The sequence below is a fragment of the Mytilus californianus genome, unplaced genomic scaffold (genome assembly GCF_021869535.1).
Source record: "Mytilus californianus isolate M0D057914Y unplaced genomic scaffold, xbMytCali1.0.p SCAF_4, whole genome shotgun sequence".
In the NCBI taxonomy this organism is placed as follows: domain Eukaryota; kingdom Metazoa; phylum Mollusca; class Bivalvia; order Mytilida; family Mytilidae; genus Mytilus; species Mytilus californianus.
Window position 1 is genome coordinate 51,081,223 of NW_026262690.1, and position 19,468 is coordinate 51,100,690.

General features: G+C 30.5%; 1 long non-coding RNA gene across 1 annotated transcript in view; it reads right to left on the reverse strand.

Moving 5' to 3' along the window:
* Positions 1 to 19,468, reverse strand: part of LOC127698429 (uncharacterized) — a 65,688-nt gene that overhangs the window by 19,739 nt on the left and 26,481 nt on the right. Inside the window, exon 2 of the long non-coding RNA XR_007980828.1 lies at positions 3,871 to 3,924. This is a non-coding gene — a long non-coding RNA (uncharacterized LOC127698429). The remainder of the gene's footprint in view (positions 1 to 3,870; positions 3,925 to 19,468) is intronic.

The window sequence follows — 19,468 nt, forward strand, 5'->3', positions numbered from 1 at the left end:
GTGACGTTTACATTCTGGCGTCAAATACACGGTTCTACGCCAGAGTTAATGTTAAAATTACGATTCGGTCCCAGTGCTTAAAATCCCTCGATCCTTTATGGGTTGATTTGGCAAACATAATTAAAATACAAAAATAAGTAAGCAATGAACAAGGTTGTTAAATGTGATATATGCTTTTTTGTGTTTCTTTGTTAAATATTTGTTTGTTTTTGTTGTGATTAAGATTGTGACACGGTGTTGACTGTTGTACCCCTATTTTGACAATCTTACCTTTTATGTCTGTTTGTTTTATTCACGTATCGTTGTCAATATAATGGAATTTGATGCGACTTTCATACAAGTGAGAGGTTTAGCGCTATAAAACCAGGTTCAATCCACCATTTTCTACATAAGAAAATGCCTGTACCAAGTCACGAATATGACAGTTGTTGTCCATTCGTTTGATGGGTTTGTGCTTTTGATTTTGCCATTTGGTTAGGGACTTTCCGCTTTGAATTTTCCTCGGAGTTCAGTATTTTTGTGATTAAACTTTTTTTTCGTCTATCTTCGTAAATTTGTGTTATTTATGTTCAGTTGTGTTTGTCATGAAATTTAGTCTAAATGTTCTTTTCACTGTGATATTCTTTAGGTTATAAATTGCAGGTCTCAGAGTTTCTTTCTCAAGATACTCGTTTGAAGACCTCCTCCCCCAAAAAAATCAAACATCAAAACAATTAGACAGTATATGTGGACCTTGTTTTCTTATACATAGAAGTAAGTAAACGTTTTATCCTTTATCCTTTTTATGGTGAACTTGTGGTTGTTTCGGAGTACTTAAATCTAAATTCTTAATTAACTTGAACGGTTGATGCTATTTGATCCTAACCTAGCTCACAGATATTTATAAATATTATTTCCATTCGTTTGATGTGTTGGAGCTTTTGATTTTGGCATTGGATAAGGGACTTTCAGTTTTGAACTTTCTTTGGAGTTTGGTATTTTTTGTTATTTTACTTTTTGCTTGTTTGGGATTTTTTAGTCATTAGTTTTTATTTGTTCACATTAGTTTAACCCTTTAGTATCGCACCAGCACGAGCTGTTTTAAATATCAAACAATTGTGCGGAAAAGTAAATCACACTATTAGTTATCTGGTTTCTGGTCGCCAAAAAACTTGTCAGTTTACATTAATATTAAAGTATTCTAATACCATTTCCTGTCGTGTATACAAAAATAAATTTTGATTTATGGTATATGTGATAATACCCAAAAGTTGTTTTATTGGAACATTTATCAAAACTTTAGATACAATGTTTTTGTGCTTTTTTTTACCTTCGGAAACAACTAAAACAGTATCTTAAAGTATTAGCTTATCAATTACTGCATATAAATAATATTCTGACTGATCCTACGTTAAATAGTTCTACAAACTAAAAAAAAATATCATAACAATTATCGTTCTTTAACTTTTCAATGATTATTGTTAACCATCTTACGCAACAGAGCAGAAGTCCTTTTCGCAAAAGAAATTTCAATTAGTTTTTTTATTCACAGGGCAAAATTTCCAAACAAAACATTTGATGATTAAATGCACATAAAGTATATGTACTTATGATCTTCTTATTTTTTTGTTCGTGAGCTTAAAAACAACAGTACAGAATATTCATTATGTATGTCCAAGAAATCCTGTTATCTATGTCATAATACTTTTATACTATTTTTGCCACCCAAAAGAGCATAGCGACAAATATTCATACTGTTATAACTGTAATTATCTTTCTATATTGTACATCAAATACTAAGTAATTCGTTGTTTTATAACAGGATTCATGACTGGAGTGATTTCAAAAGCACAAAACACAAGAATTTTCTCTATAAGGAATAATTGATCATGAAGTTTGACTAATTTATATGTAAAAGAAAAAAAATACAACATTTATGTGTTTGCAGTCAATCGTTTTGAATACTATATAGAATCACTAAATTCGATATACTTTTAAAATCAGTTAAAAGTGGTGATGATTGAATCTTTTAAATTTTTTAGGGTCTAAACTACCAAAAAAATGTATCTTTCAATATAATACAGTACGTTGGTTAAGTTTTATTCTATCATGCTTACTATATATTGTTCTGTTCTTTCTTGGGTCTTAACAATGTTAAACGTGAGTTTGCAGGGGCTAATCATTCTTATGTGGTCATTTTTATTAATTTACTGATTGCAAAAGTATGAATTATTCGAAATACTAAAGATTTTCTTATCCCAGGCATAGATTACCTTAGCCGTATTTGCACAACTCTTTGGTATGTTGGTCCTTAATGCTCTTCAACTTTATTCTTGTTTGGCTTATGTAGACGAAACGCGCGTCTGGCGTTTCAAATTATAAGCCTGGTACCTTTGATAACTATTAATGATTCTAACGCTTTCAGCTAGATGTTGTTTCATTAGTGAGCAAAAAATGTTTATACATTTATAAACCCGTTTTATGTCCTCACGAGTATAAATTCTTACGCAGGCGTATTTATTAGTGCATTTTATTGGAATTGTTAGTAATTGGTGTTATTTTTTCCTGAGTTAATTAATGTGTAAATTTGCTTTCACTCACACCCTTATCATAAACTCCTTCAGTTCGTAAGTGAAAGTAAAAGTGAAAGAGTTTATCACTACAATGAATTCAAATCAACAAATACATGAAGAGAAAAATATTACCAGTAAACCTCCCAAAGACGATTGTTTATTTTGAGGAATTATCAAAGATAAACAAAAAATAGATTTGAAAATGGTTTTAAAGATGAAAATAGCCCTAAATAAATTATCCGTCTTAAGCGCTTTTCTGGGTTTACCTTCATCAGAAAAGCTTAAATACATAAATTTGAACGTCAATCATGTATTCGGACCTGAAAAAGTGAGGAGCTATATGATAAAAGGGACATAGAAAAAATAGCTAATTTATCTAAGGTCAAATTTGCCTGAGGGATTTCGAACCTTAGTTTTTAAGTAATTCATCTATTTAGCAACGGGATATTTAAAAAAGAATATTTATCATGTCAGTACCGAAGTAGTGACTACGGAGCTTATGATAACCTCGAATACTTAAAGTCTACCAGCAGTAGTATCGACCAAGTAACAGGGAATAAAAAATAACAGTGCGTCCGAAGCTTTTTTTTTATTTTTACCTTCATCAAGAACGCTCAAAAACAAAAATATTAAGGCTAAGGATGTATGAGACCTGGAAACGTGAGATGCAATATGACCGTAAGAGACATAAAAAGAATAGCAAATTCATCAAATGTCAGCTTTGCCTCAGAGAGTTGGAACTGTTATTCATGGATCACCATAAGCCATTACAAACTCGTGTCAAAAAAGGAGGTTTCGGACGCATCAAATTAACAACGTGTTGTTTTCATTTTTTTTCAAGACGCGGAATTTGTGAAAACTGGTTATAAAACCCAGATTGACGATAATGCACATTTTGGGAAGTATGACCGAATAAAGGTATGTTTTTTAATAAGATGAGATGCTGAGAAACAGAGAATTTAACGTTTTGGAGAATAAAATCCAAAAGGATCAACTCAAAGCAGTCGAAATTATCATAATAATTCTGTTATTTTAGATCGCTGTTTCGAGTCTATCTGTGATAGTTGTGATAAACCCCCATGAGTAACAGGTTTATCGATATACAGTTTTTTTAAGTAGTAACATACTAGACTATGTCCATGCGAATGGGAATTAAAATATTTAAAAGAAAACCATGTTTCAATCTGGCATGACATTGTTGCGTTTTTATACATTCACCAGCATCTAATTGCTGCTATATCTAAAGAAAACATGTGAAACAAAATTTAAGAAAATAGAGATAAATATTGAAGCAGACAATCTACTCAGTGTGACTTACCCCAAGTGTCAGTGGAACATATTACAATTGATTATAAGGACATCGTCAATTTATCTGAAAGTGAAATTAAAAAGATTAACAAACGTTTTCTACATAAATTATACTTCATATGTATACAATACAAGTCGCACAGTAGATGGCGATACTTTTTGACTGCGGAAATATCAATCTACAGAAATATATATGTGTGTGAATCTGAATATATCTGCCTGGTATTTTTTATCGTAATCAGTGCGGTGATTGAAAACGCGAGATGTTTACTCTACGGGGGTGTTTCAAAACCTTGACTACACATTAGGGCCTACCGCTTTTGAGAGTTAAATAAAAAAAGAAGCTGTGTTAATTGCTGTTTCAACTTGCCGAGGTAGGTCTTGGATTTTACAGTCGCCACTACCAGTTTAATCAACGATTAAAGTTGGCTAGGGCAAAATTGTAATAACTTTTTAAGGCTTATTTTGATTGATCATATGTTGTTTGCTCAATGTCATATGATATTTGAATCGCACTAGATTAAAAAAAACTCTCTCTCTCTGTCGTTTTGTTTTTTGTTCTTTTTATTTCTTTACTTATTTGCGTGCAATTTTGCATTCACTATATTTTGGTATCTGTTATAGTCACTTGAGAAGGGAAAACAATGAAGAATGAGTTCATGTGACGCAGATGCCCCCACTGGTAAATATACGGCAAATTCAGAATGTTTTCAATTTACAAAGGGACATAACTTGAGATTGGTGAAAGTGACGCCAAATTCGAACTTGATCTGTTTTTGAAGGTAATAAGCATTGTGTAAGAGTTTCATAACATTTGGTTGAGGCAAACTAAAGTTAGTGTGAGTTATTTACAAAGGAACGAAACTCCAAAACGGTGAAAGTGCGCCATCCATATTTAAACTCGATCTGTGTTAGGTAGTAAAAACATAGTGTATAAGTTTCATAACATTTGGTTGAAGCAACCTAAAGTAAGAGTGCGGAAACGACAAATTTAGCAATTTTTCCATTTATAAAGAAACATAACTCGAGAATGGAAACTAATTTTTGGATGAACGGACGAACAGACGGACAAAGGTAAAACTTAATGCCCCCTCCGCGAGGGACAATAAAGAATATTTGAATTTTTTTTAAATCCTCTTGATTGATTATCGAATTTTCATTTCAATTTTTATTTTGAAAAGTATCCTCAGTTCTATTGCAACGTTTCTACACTCAGGACTATTGTAAATTTGACATATTGTACATACACATGCATATTTCTAAAGGCCGTATGTTGGACTCGGGACATCTGTATCTTTCGTGAACTGTGTCATTGACAATTTGTTATAAACCCGACACACTCAGTTCGTTAGATAAAAATGCAATTACTTGTATAATAAAGAAAATTAAAAAAAAGTCTTTCCTTTGATATTAAGTAATATTAAAACAAGTATTCTGATTAATTATATAAAGGTAATGTTATTAGATGATTTATATACCTACGATTTATGTAAATAATAAAAATTACTATTAATTTAATTCAAAGAGTAAATATATAGCTTTTTTAAAGTAGATCCAACCACATGTAACAAAATGTTATTGTCTTCTAAACGCGATTAAAAAGGCTGATATTAATTTTTTTTAATTTGGAAGAGCAAACCACACCATTCCTACACCTTAACATAAAAACAATTAAAATGGTTTTATCCATTTTTATTAAACGAGGTAATTTCTGAAATGACAAGGTTCACTTTTACTAAAATGAGGCCTTGAATTTTGATTTAATCATCCATTATCAAAAATTTGATTCTTCAGTTCTTTTCTTTTTTCTTTTCAAAAGCCTTACTGCTAAGTAAAACAAATCTCTCCTCTAGAACAACACTGGTCGCATCCTACGAACCAAAAGCTTCCAAGGTTTGTGTTGAATCCCTAGAAATAATCATTTATTGGATCTGGCGTTGCGATCAAAGTTTCCTTTTCCAAAAACTGTTTGATTTGGAAAAATTGCACAAAAATGACGTTATAACATTAATATTGCATAATTTAGGAGTCATAACTTCGTAATTTTTTATGGGGTGTGATGTGAGAAAAATAAATTATTTTGTACTAAAAATAAAATCAACACGTTATAAATTTCGTGCGTCCGAAGCTTTTTTCTGGATTTACCTTCATCAGGAAGGCTTAAAGCCGAATATTTGAAAGCCAAGGATGTAACAGAACCGAAACAGTTGAAGAACTATATGACCTACAATAATAGCCAAATCCATCTAAGGTCAGCTTTGCCTGAGGGAGTTGAAACCTTATTTTCTTTATAGTTTCAAAATTTATAAACGGACAATTTTTGAAAGGTTATTTATAAATCATGTCAGTACCGAAGTACTGACTACTGAGCCGATGTTACCCTTAGGAACTGATAGTCCACCAGCAGAGGTATCGACCTAGTGCTGTAAACAACACGTAATAAATTTCATGCGTCCGAAGCGCGTTTTCTGGATTTACCTTCATTAGGAAGGTAACTATTTATTAGTATATTCAACTATTTATTAATAGTTATATGACAACTATGTCGTTGTAAAATAATTTGCAGTTCTTTGGACAGATTTAAATATTATTTAAACGTAAAGGCTAATTTTAACCATTTGTGAAACTACTTCTTTGATAGATGTATGTTACAGCCGTTACATTCAATCTAATATTAAAATTAGATAGTTTATCTTAGAAATATAAGAACTCCATTTCATTCCAAACAAATCTGTATATCGGATGTGAGGGTATGCCTAACTGGGTACTTTATCGGGTAGAGTTTTAGAGGTGGTTACGTATTTCTTCCTGCAACATTTTTACCAGTATTTATTTCTGTATTTTGTACTAATACTCTTTTCTCAATTCATGTTCTTTTTTTACAGAAATGCTGTCTTTAAAATCTTCTTACAGGATATTCAAGCCCAGATAAAAACATGAATAAAAATTACGAAGAGCCGCCAAACAGATAGAAATAAAAATTTTCCCAACATATACCTTTTTACAGGATGAAAACACAATAGTGCAAAAGTTAAAAGCATAGATTATAAATAAAACCATTTACAAATAAATATCATACCAACAAACTTGATCACTATTTAAAAAATGTTTGCAAATCTATTTGTAACAAGAAAAGTAAACCTAAGCTTTGTTTTTGTAAAAAGAAACAAAATTTACTAAATCTGGGTTTTCTATTTATTCACATTACGAACCATAAGTTTATAATTCTGTCATTAAATCAATAAAGTTGATAAAATACATCTGTAAACCTCAAGGTTTTCTAAAATATACAATTAGATGTAAACAATTTAATGCATATAGATATTGAAAGCAACAAAAGACTTCTGAATGGAGATACAGAATTAAGTCAAAACAGGAAGGTAGCCTATTGTCAAACAGAGAACATTGGTATGTGTCGCCATGATTAAAGAATGTGTGTTGCTTTATAAGTGCCTTCGTATATATCAAGTTTTGATTATTTAATCTTCACGTATAAAGTAAAGTTGCATTAATCTTAAACGTATATTGTTTTTTTTTTATCTATTCATATAATGTTCATGTTTAAACAATTTTTGGAAAGATGGTTACGGCTTTAGTTTTCTCGCGGGCATAACCGTAACTGCTGCAATTAAATAATAAAAAATAAATTTCCATAAATGTACGACAGATTATGTTCTAGAATATAAACCATAATACCGTTCCCTTGTGAAGCCAACAAAGTTTCAAATTACAAATACATTTGTTTTATCAACATTGTTTGTGCGAGACATTTCTACAGCTTGGTTTCATCGACGAAGTAAAAATCCATCTTGTCATTGTGAAGAGAATATCGAATTATCTTTGCTAGCTCCATCATCCAATATCACTCAAACCGAGTGTTTTACGCCTACGCAAGCCTGGCATCAGGCCTCAATCAATAGTTGATTCATCAAAATAGTCGAGGTTTTGGTGTGAAACAAATGAAAATAGATGCAATTGTCATTTCATTTCCTTGATAGGCTAGCCTCAGATTATTATTGTATTTACACTTTATATTGATAAACCATGAAATGTAACAACCCAATTCTATCAAGGATTACCAATAGATCCGTAGTTATAATGGTTAATTAACTTAAATAAGACTGGTTAATAAGGACATTGTTTACATTTTATGAATGGAATTAGGGCATCCGACATTATAAACTGTTAAGGATGCAACTGTGGGTAATTTTGGTTGACGTTGCAAACGACTGTGCAAACATCTAGGATCTTTTTATATCAAGTAAAATATCTCTTTATAAATAGTTATTTTGTAAAAGCTTTTTTAGTTTACAAAATGGATTGCATTATTATAAAGCAAAATATCAAATTCTGCGAAACAAAAAACCGACATGGATTCAATATTCTAAACAAATATTTGTATTTCACGTATAAATCACAAAATGTTCCTAAAACTCATATTAAAACAGAACTACGAGAAACGTTTACATAGATCTCCGGTTTTCCGAAAATTTGCATTTACTCTTAAATGTGACCCAAATGTACTTAGAAACAGATATTGTATTTCTATTGTTCCTATATAATGATTTTTTCACTTTCTTGTCTTCCGTTTCTATTCTATTTACTAGCAAAAAATAACTCTTCAAAGATACAAGGTTTGTCATGTTATACGGCAGAAGCGCGTTTCGTCTACAACAGACTCAAAAAAGCTAAAAGGCCAAATCAAGACACAAAAATATTGCAAGGATAACAACTTACAACTTACAACTCCCGTTAGTGCCATGTGTCGCAAGGATAACATCCTTGACAATAATATGCAAATCATTTTAAATGAACACTAATTTTGACAGGTTAACTCATATCTGATATTTTTTTGTCAACATCCTGATTGTTCGACTTTTTTACTTTAATTTGTTGCGATTGTGCCACATAAAAAGTTATGATTGTTCCCGCATTCATTAAATATGCTTGTAATATTTGATAAACGTATTATCACTTTTCCTCTTTAATAAATTGCCTTCAAACTTACCCATCACCGGAAAATATTTAAACATAAATAAAAACTGAAATATGTTTATGAAAATACAAAAAAAAATTAATAAAAAAAAAGATTTTACTAACTTAAATTTAAAAATACCGCGATATGCTGGAACTAACAAATTTAATGTCATAATGCTATGAAACTGTGCTATATGTACAATTAGTATCAACTGTGTCATGTGTGCGATTTACTGTTTTACATGTCTGCATAGCTAAATGTGCTTTGTGGACCGTTGGTATGATCCATGTGTTGTTTCTTTTTTGTATATTGAACTGTGCTTTGTATAATATTGGTATGAATTGTGTCGTGTGTGCAATCTACTATAAAAAAAAACTGCTGTTGCATTTCTATATATTGAACTATGCTTTGTGAACCGTTGGTATTAACTATGTGTTGTGTATGCAATATACTAATGGTATATTTCTGCATATTAAACTGTGCTTTGTGAACTGTAAGTATGAACTGTGTCGTGTGTGAAATCTACTACTGTTACTTTTCTATATATTGAACTGTGCTTTGTGTACCGTTGGTATGAGTAATCTACTACTGTCAAAATACTGTATATTGAACTTTCTGTATGGTTGGTATGAATTGTAACACGTGTGTAATCTACTACTATTACATTTCTATATATCGAACTGTGTTTTGTGTACCGTTGGTATGAGTAATCTACTACTGTTAAATTACTGCATATTGAATTTTTTGTATGGTTTGTGTGAACTGTGACACGTGTTTGATCTACTACTGTTACTTTTCTATATATTGAACTGTGCTTTGTGTCCGTATGAACTCTGTGTCGTGTGCTCGATTTACTACTGTTACATTTCTGAAACGCATGACATTGTGCAATGCCAAATTAATGTAACAGGATGTATGATCATTAGTATACATATCATTAGGTGTTAATTTTCAAAAAAATGTCTACACTAATAACACTTAATTAAAACAGTTCCCAGTTGTCCAACATTTAAAAAAAAAGGAATGATATGTTTACTGTGGGCACAACGCGTGTCACGTTAATTAAATTCATCAGCTACGCTCAAGATCTAAAGTTTGGAAAGTCTCATTAGAAGCGATTAGAGAACAAAAAATGATTTTAGACAAAAAAGAGGTAAACTTTGTCTGAATCTTAAATTCATAAATCATAAATTAAGGTATGGAAAGTAAGATTAAATATATCATTTTTTTTAACATGCAAATAACGAAGCATTGACCACTGGACAGATGACACCCTCGGAGACTGATAGTCCAGCAGCAACGGCACTGCCCAGTGGTAGTTAAAACCCGTATGATGTGTTTACTATGCACGCGATACTTGTTAAAATTACTGATTCCTGATTGTTCATTTTCCAACATGCACTTTCCTTATATATTCATTGAAACTTTACCTCTTATGACTGTAGATATATAAGTTGGGGCAGTCAGGATAACACCTGTGTACATAATGATCATTTTTAAAATTATTTTGAGATGGGATATTTGCTCTCATTTATGGGTATTGTAATATTTCTTCTTTTTTAAACATGCGCAAAACACGAAATTCGTCATGGATTGATGAATATTTAAATTATATCATGGACATTTGTAATAAGTGTTATAAGGTGGACCACCCTGAACAAAACTTTGTTGATATCCGTGTACCAGTAACACCATAATGATATCTACACTCAACGGTGATTTATTTAAAGAATAGTTGGATTGTGTTGAAGCTGTGGATGTTATAAGAAACCCAAAACAAAATTATGATTTGAAAAGTGTATGACGAAAAGAAAAAAAAAATGCGACCAGATACACAGAAAGGATTTACTTTTCCTGCAATCCTGCATCAATCTTTGTGCCTACCATTGATATATTAATTACACCATTTAAGAATAGTCCAATCCTGGTCAAAATATTATAAAAATATTCAGGTAATTTTCAGTGGAAGGGTCAAATCGTGGTATGTAAGATTCAAAGGGGAAGAGTTTTTAATGGTACATGAACTCAAAAGAAAAATGTTCAGACAAAGTAATCAAGATTCGCAGGTATGCTTTATAACGGGAAAGGTTGAACATACTCATTAGATTTAACAAATTCAGATTGAATCAAATATTCTTACGAATTATTCAGAGTTTTTATATAATAACAACTGCTTTTTTTTTAAATAAAAAAGTAACAAATATAAAATGGTCAATTCATCTCAATCTGAAAAATAATTATAAAAGTATAATTTTATTATTATTATTATTATTATTATTATTATTATTATTATAATTACAAAGAAGCAATGAGCTTGATTTTAAAATTGAAAATTTAAAAACATGATATCGAATAATTCGTACCAGTCATACCGAAATGATAAAAAATATTTGTTACAAGATTTAAAAATAAATTACATAAAACATGTTACAAATAAACTGCAAAAATAAAGTAAAATATCTTCAAGTAGAATAATACATCCCACATAAAACATCTGCAAGTAATGTTGTGATTTACTTGCCGTTCAGCTTTATATTTATAGCAAATACACTTTGCATGTGCATGTGATCTTTCGCCAAAATATTCTCTTCCAAAATTACAAAATTCCTTTGTGCTGAGTGTACGTACAAGGCACTAGTTACCTAATTAAAATCTCATTATAATTATCCAGACAGAAACAGCAGAATTATCTTAAGATGTGCAGCCATTGGCAAAAATATTGGAGACTGCTTTTCAACTTGGCAATATCATTTAGAGGTATATATAATATATACCATGAGAATCAAATGTAGAACTTATATTTTCCTATTACGTCACTGCTTCGATAATAAAAGAAAAAGAAATGATCTCTGTTTGTATAATGATAATAATTACAAAATCTTGCATTTATATCAGATTGGTTTTTTACATGCAAAAACAGAAGGTTTCTTTTTAAAAATTTTAAAAAATATAGTTTACGAAAGAAAAATATGTTTGTTAATAACGATGTCATTTGTATTTGTTTGTTTTATGTGATGTTTTTATTTTTCTTTTTTTAATGGTTTTGTTGCATATAAAGTTCGTAAATTAAGATACGATCCATGTTTACTTACTACACTATAAATAAATTTTTCTCTTAAAGGTTACAAATTTAAACTTTAAATATTGTCGTTATTGGTACTCACATTATACATAAATACATAACCAAACATGTATAGCTAACCGGTTTGAAACAATTAAGACCATTCTTGTAGTTTAATGGTTTCCGTCAGTTGATGTGTGTCATGTCTTATTTTATTTTACGTAGTATGTCTAATTCAGGCCTTTTATTTTCTCTTTTAAATTGTGCAACATTTTGTTATCCCGATGATTTATATAGTTGACTATACGGTATTAGTTTTGCTCAGTGTTAAAGGCCTTACGTTGGCCTGTAGTTGTTTATATTCTTGTCGTTTGATCTTTGGTGGGTGGTTGTCTCAGTGGCAATCATACCTCATCTCTTTATTTTTATGCATGTTGTTATGAAATATAGTTTTATAAATAAGCTATTTGAGTTCATGTGTATCCCTGCATGTCTTATTTGATATTTGAATAAATGGAATCTTTGATATTGTATCAAAAGGAACATTATATACATGTAGTAAGAGCTTAACAAGATTATCCAAGCATAAGGTTAAGTCAGCGTTGTCTTACACTTAATCCCAAGTATTTTCTTAATGATATAATTGAAATAAATAACACACTTAAAGAGGAAATATAGATGGAGAAGCAATCTTTAGACAAAGTAACACGAACACAACTTAAATATTGGAAAGAACTTCGAAGCGACTAGGTCATGATGATATTACTTTTGAAGTGATAATTTTAACTTTTTCAATAGAAATCCTTGGCTCAATGTCTTTATTGTAATAAATAAGTTTGTAGTCATGAAATCTTTTTTTCTAAAATTAACCTCTGAAATGTCGTATGACCTTGTGACACATTTTCCAGAGACAAGTGGTGCTGGAACTTTCCTACATAAAAAGTTCACAATAGGAAAATGAAAGTATCAGTCTTGTCTTTAAATTTATTTATCAACTTATTCTCGTTGTGGTTTATATATTAAGATAAATTATTACAGTTGATAAACAGGTGATAATAATAAAAGCACGCCATTTAAACAACAACCTCTAAAAAATTCTGAATAGCAGATTATGCCATCAGCATTTAAATTTATTTTTACTTAAAAATCCAAGATCAGTACGTTTCAAAGAATTTGAAATTTGTGAATCGGTTGTCTCCCCTAAACAAATTAGCATAACGATTCTTCCATATAAAAGAAAAGAAGCAATTTAACTTTTTATTTACAGGTGATACAGAATAGAAACGCCTAAGGATTGTATTAGCAACATTTTAATGAGGTTTTATAATATTTTAAGGTGTCATTTATCTTTTAACTTGAAACAAAAATAAAAAGGTGGTGTTGAGCAACTGCGTTGGTCTTAGCATGTCAATTAAAAGGGATAAATACTTAAGAGAATCAGTTGCAAATACCGCAGTTAGAAGAAGTTCTGTAACCTTCAAAATCTATTTAAAAGCGGGTGACGGATAACTGCGTTTGCCTTAAATATTATAAATACTTAAAGAAGATAATCTAAAATACAGTCAAACCTGTATATAACCATACTCTCAGGTCAAGAAAAAAACCTTACATTATAAAAGAGGTGACATTAAAATTGAGGGTCAAAATGCATAGGTATGACTACAGTGGGACAAGGATAGGGTGATCAGAGTAGACAGGATTTCCTTTAAAAGAGGTGACATGTAATACAGGTTTGCCTGCACGGCATTTACATTTCCTTTCATCCTTCAACAGACTGCAATCATTCTTTTTTTACTACCGAAATGTTGTTTTTTTTGTAACTGGATTATTGTGTATGAACATTTCACCGACATTTCCTAGAACATTATGACATAAATTTATTATTTTTGTTAACGGAAATTGTCTACATAAAGTTATTTACGTAAAATTTCATCTGATTTCCGATTGATATTGTTTTGAGCATGCACTCACATGAAATATTTAAATTAATAATAAAATATGGCCAATATACCTTTTATAAAGGTTGTTGCTATTAAGTGATTAATTAATCAGTTAATTCAGACTATTGACAAAATCAAAATCATTAGAAAATTGTATTATTCCATTAATTAGATATACATACAAAATAGAATTACTATTACAAATACATTCAAAAGATATACTTATATGAATGAAAAGCATTTACACACAAAGATACACACAAAGAAGATAAAAAAAAACTGAAAAAAGTTACTTTACAGTCTTAAATTAAGGCATACAAAATAAGAGATCTTTTTTTTTTCTTTCTATTTTCCCATAAGAATAATCTTTATTTTGCTTGATCTTATGAGCAGTATTAAAACTAGTTTCTTTTTCACATTTCATTTGAAAATATGAGTTTTTGAATTAAGTAATTGTTGTAACCTGTAATGATTGTAACTCCATTAATCTATGAAATGACATGCATTCTGTTATTGAACCCATCCTGAACATTTGTATTTAGCTTGGAATACATATTGTCCATAGGTCAATGACGAATGTTATTTCAAAAATACATGTCAAAAAGAGGTGGATGATTCAAAGAGGACATTCAAAACTCGCATATCGAAGAGAGGCTGACAACGAAATTGCAAAAAAACGAAAGACGACACGAAGACAATCAAGTTCAATACATAGAAAACTAAAGACTGATCAACACGAACCAAAACAAAATCCAAGTGTAAACCCAGGTGCTCTGGAAGGGTAAGCAGAACTTGCTCCACGTGCTTTTAAACTATTCTATGATATCAAATGTATTATGTTAATGACCTTACATCTAGCATGCAATACTTAATGTGCATATGCCAATGACGAAATTTATTTCACATATGCATGAAGAACGTATTAAAATCGATAAAAAAAACATTTCAATTAATACCACAAGATCGGTGTGAGTTTCCATCTTGTCTCAAAGTCGGGGTTTCAATACCTTAATATTTTTATAAAGATTTAGAGTCCATTTGAAAAAAAATAGCTTTTAGAAGAAAAAAAAATGTTGTTCTTTAGAATATCTTTTTTATGTTTTGGTGTACCTGATGATCAGTTCGACCTCGGTTTTTGGTAGGATTCGTGCTACTCGATCCTTACTTTTCTATATAGTGTTTTGTAGAAAGTTGTTTCTATTTTAATATTTTTTCTTTTGCCCATGATGTCAGCAGTCATTTTTCACTTGTTCCATTGATTGATAATGTTTAATTTTGTCAGTTTTTATGGACTTTCCCTTTTTGAATTTAACATTCAATTTATAAAGACATATGCAAAAACAGTTCTTAGAAAGCAGGAATTTAGATTTCGTTAATAAAAAAAACAAAACTTATGATGTGTACAATAAGAAATTAAGGCATTAAGATAAATTGATATGTCTAATATGGTTTTGAATCTGTTTCACCCGATGGTCAAAATCAAAAGATTGATGAAACCCAATGTAATTTAAATATTCAAAAAAGAGACTTAATAATGTGTTTAAAATATAATTCAAAAATGGTATATATATGTGATTCAGTGCTTTGCATGGATGTTGATGGCAGTTTAACAATATTGCAGATTTACATGTTTTTGAACAAATTTCCATAAAGGGATATCTCCAACCAAAATGATTAATTAACATCAATAAATACTTAATATAGGACAATACATAGCTTTATTTCTGATAAGATTTTAACTAAGAATGTCCTTATTAGAAATTTATACAGAAAAAAAAACACACAAAATATATTTAATATTGAAATTAAAACTCAAAATGAGACAAACATTTCGAAGCTGTAGTTTTGAATCTTCTATAAAAACAAAATATAGTTTGGTTATATGATTAGACCGTTACTAACTAAATCAACACATGTATGCAGCTGCGAATTACAGATTTATATATTTTGAAAATGATCCCTGTTTGAAATAAATTGAGGCTAAGTAAGCTCAATTTTCGCGGAATTTCACTGGCACACATTACCATTTGCATATAAAAATCGTTACATTTGCGTGCTGCTTTTTTATTGCATTTGCGATAGGACAAAATAAATTGACGGGAGTATTCATTTTACAAGTAAATTGTTTTGTTTTATTATTCATATTTTAGATTTAAAAGCACCAGTTTTACCATGATGAATAGATTTAATATGCTCCCGACAAGTTTGTGGGCACTTAAGTTCCCCCTTACCATGTGGAGTAACGTCAATACATTAAAAAAATGAAAATCAGTTGGAAAAGGATTTACTCATCAGATCGACACGAAGCAAAACAAAAACAACAAACACACAAAAACAAAAAATACCGATCTAAGAGTATTCGCAATTACTGAACGATAGTTTAAAGCCAATTTCAGCTAATAGATAAACCAAGATTTTAAATATCAATCGGTTCACATCCGATGGATTTAGATTAAATACATCCTAAACAGATTGTGGAAGCATAAAATTAAAGATTTTTACAGGTATAGAAAAATTTCTAAACGAAATCTACTAAATAATTTAACAACGTGTCTCAACTCACTAGAGACATGATTTCGCGATCTTATATCTATAGATACCAGAATAGTCGCCTGATCTATAATTTTACCGGTTGTGTCTTATTCCCGATAGTGACATTTTTTATACGAGCGTCACTGATTAGGCTTTTGTGAACGAAACACGTGTTTGGCGTACAAAATTGTAATCCTGGTACCTATGATGAGTTTATTTGACCAAGTGTTATTTCGCATGGCGGTTAAAGCATCCGTAGCAGAAGACGTTTCCACTATAGACGATCGCTCTCGATTCACTCAGTTTCTGTAAATTGTCTTGATCTGTCTGTTCTTAATCAATTTACGAGATTTGAACACCGGTAAATTACTGTCGACTTAGTTGACTTAGTATGTGGTAACTAAACCCCTGACTTAATAATTTATCAGTTATACATAGATTTCGTTTATTGAAATCAAAAACTTCCTTACAGATAAGGTCATGTCGAACGAGTTTGGAAATATCACACTGTAAGAAGGGGCCAAAGGAACACCACCTATCTATACAAGGGACATTTATATATTGTTCATATTAGATTTCTTTAAAAGTAAGTTTCCTTGGGTAATCCTGCGCAGTGTATTTGTCAACTTTCATGTTTATAATCAAAAGACGATATAGTTAAAATTCAGAAGACAAGCTATTTTGTCATTATATAAGTTATTGTCCATTTTTAAAGTTATATAATGACAAAATATAAAATCAAAATCAGGAGCAGTTAGTGGTTTTCAAAAATATCTTTAAACACGACCATAGATGTATCTTATGATTATCTGTAATAATTAAAAGTGAGACAAATCGAGACTAAACCCCTCTCGATACCTTCGAACATCTGGGTTAGACTTATGGTCCTTTGAACTCCAGGGAACACCCTTTTGGGTTAGTCTTCGGTACCTTCCAACTCCAGAATTTTAAATAGTTGGAGTGTAACTTTTCTAGAGTATACTCTGAAAATTAATTTCAAAATTTTTCATATATAATACTATAATTGAGATATCAAACAATTATCTTCAAGTGTTTATTATTTGTTTTTAAAAAAATTATACTGTTCGTGACAATTGGGTGGCTGTTACGATCATGAAATAAACCCCCTCTGAACAGGATTGATAGTGAATTGAACATTTACTGTAAGGACCTCGTATACCGTTTGTTGATAATCGACAAAACAAAACAGGCAAAAATTAACCGAGTTAATATAAAGTAAGACTTAGATGGGATATACAACTAGATGGGATATACAACTAGATGCTGCATATGAAATTTGGGAAAATAAGGATTTATTTTTGTAAATAAATTGAAAGTATACGGATTAAACTAAATAACAAAAAGAAAGAAACGTAAGGTATTAAAAATGTGTCTGTCCCAAATCAGGAGGAGCCTATAATTTAGTGGTTTTTGTTTGTTGTTATATATAATATTTTTTCACTCATTGTTTTGTACATATATTAGGCCGTTAGTTTTCTTGTTTGAATTGCTTTACTTTTGTCATGTCAGGGCCTTTAATAGCTTACTTTGCAGTATGGGTTTTGCTCATTGTTGAAGGCCGTACGGTGACCTATAGTTGTTAACTTCTATGTCATTTAGTCTCTGGTGGAGAGTTGTCTCATTGGCAATCATACCACATCATCTTATTTCTTTATTTTACACCTTCAGTTACTTATTGTTATTTCAAAAGGCAAAAAAATGCTCTACGTCATGAATTACTTTATAAGTACAACCATCTATACATTTCATAAAGTACTAAATTATTAAAATAAGAATGGTGTCAATTTGACCATACAAAATTATGAAAAGAAAGAAACGTGAAACCTGACAATACAATAGGATGAACTATTCTATATTTAAACACATTTTCTTTAACTAATATCATGTTAAGAAACAACAGACAACATAATTCATAAATTCAAAAGACAAGCCATTTTTGACATTGCATAAGGTCCTAAATTATGACAAGAAAGAAACGTCAAAACTTTATACAACGCAGATTTCTAAACACGTGGTTGCTCATTATTATTTCAGAAATATTGATTAACAGATGAAATTCGTTCAGTGAAATAATTTCAATATAATAGTAGTCCGAACCCGTCTCTTTTATCGTGAACGGATTTTACCATTGAGTTTCAATTTTCGTAAATCTTCCAAGAAAACGAAGTGGATATGAAAGAAGAATCAGATTGCAGGTAATGTATTTTAGCATTAATTCTAAAAGTTCTTTACTTCAAACCAGCCGCCATAACTATAGGCTAAGCAGTTACATAGTCGGATTTTTTTTTTAGTTGAAGGTTTCTCTTTCAATGATGTTTTTCGTAAAAAATTTCTACAAATCAATTGTAGCGTAAAATTCTACAATGATTATATTTTAGAACTTCATGTTAGACCAATATTTACTTAAAGGATAAAAAATTAAAATGAAATATAAAATCCAAAAACATTTGTATGTTGTATGTCGTCAATCAGACAATGATCAACCGAATACTAAGAAAATCATTATCTGCACACCCATTGGTCTTTGCTTAAAATTATGATTTTACAACATATGTGTTACGTTTAGAGAACGTGTTTGGAATAGACAATCAGCATTGTGCTTTTCTTGTTTTCCCTTTTTTCGTATGATGCAGATTTCATACAAGAGCTTTTCAAGAAGACTGTAAAAAAATGCTGACATTATCTTTAAATTCCAACAATATAGAATGATGTCTTAATTTTTATTAATTAAAAGTTTGGTGACTATGTCGACCCCATCTATCCCATTGGACTTCAAATAAACGATGCCACCGACATAGTTATGTCTGCTTCATATCCTGACTTCCATTTAGAAATTGGAAAGTAGGGTCGATTAACAAATACATTTTCTGATAAAAGAGTTGATTTCAATTTTCCCAATTTAAAAATTTCCAGGGCTTGTGTTTTGTTTCGTACAAGGAAGCTATTACTCCAAATCCTTAGAATGGCATCACGATTTGGTTGACCGTTGTTATATATCTATCTCAGAGATGATCACGGATATGTTCCACATGTCGTATCTACAATTCCGTTCTCTTTTTATCTCTACGTCGGTTAT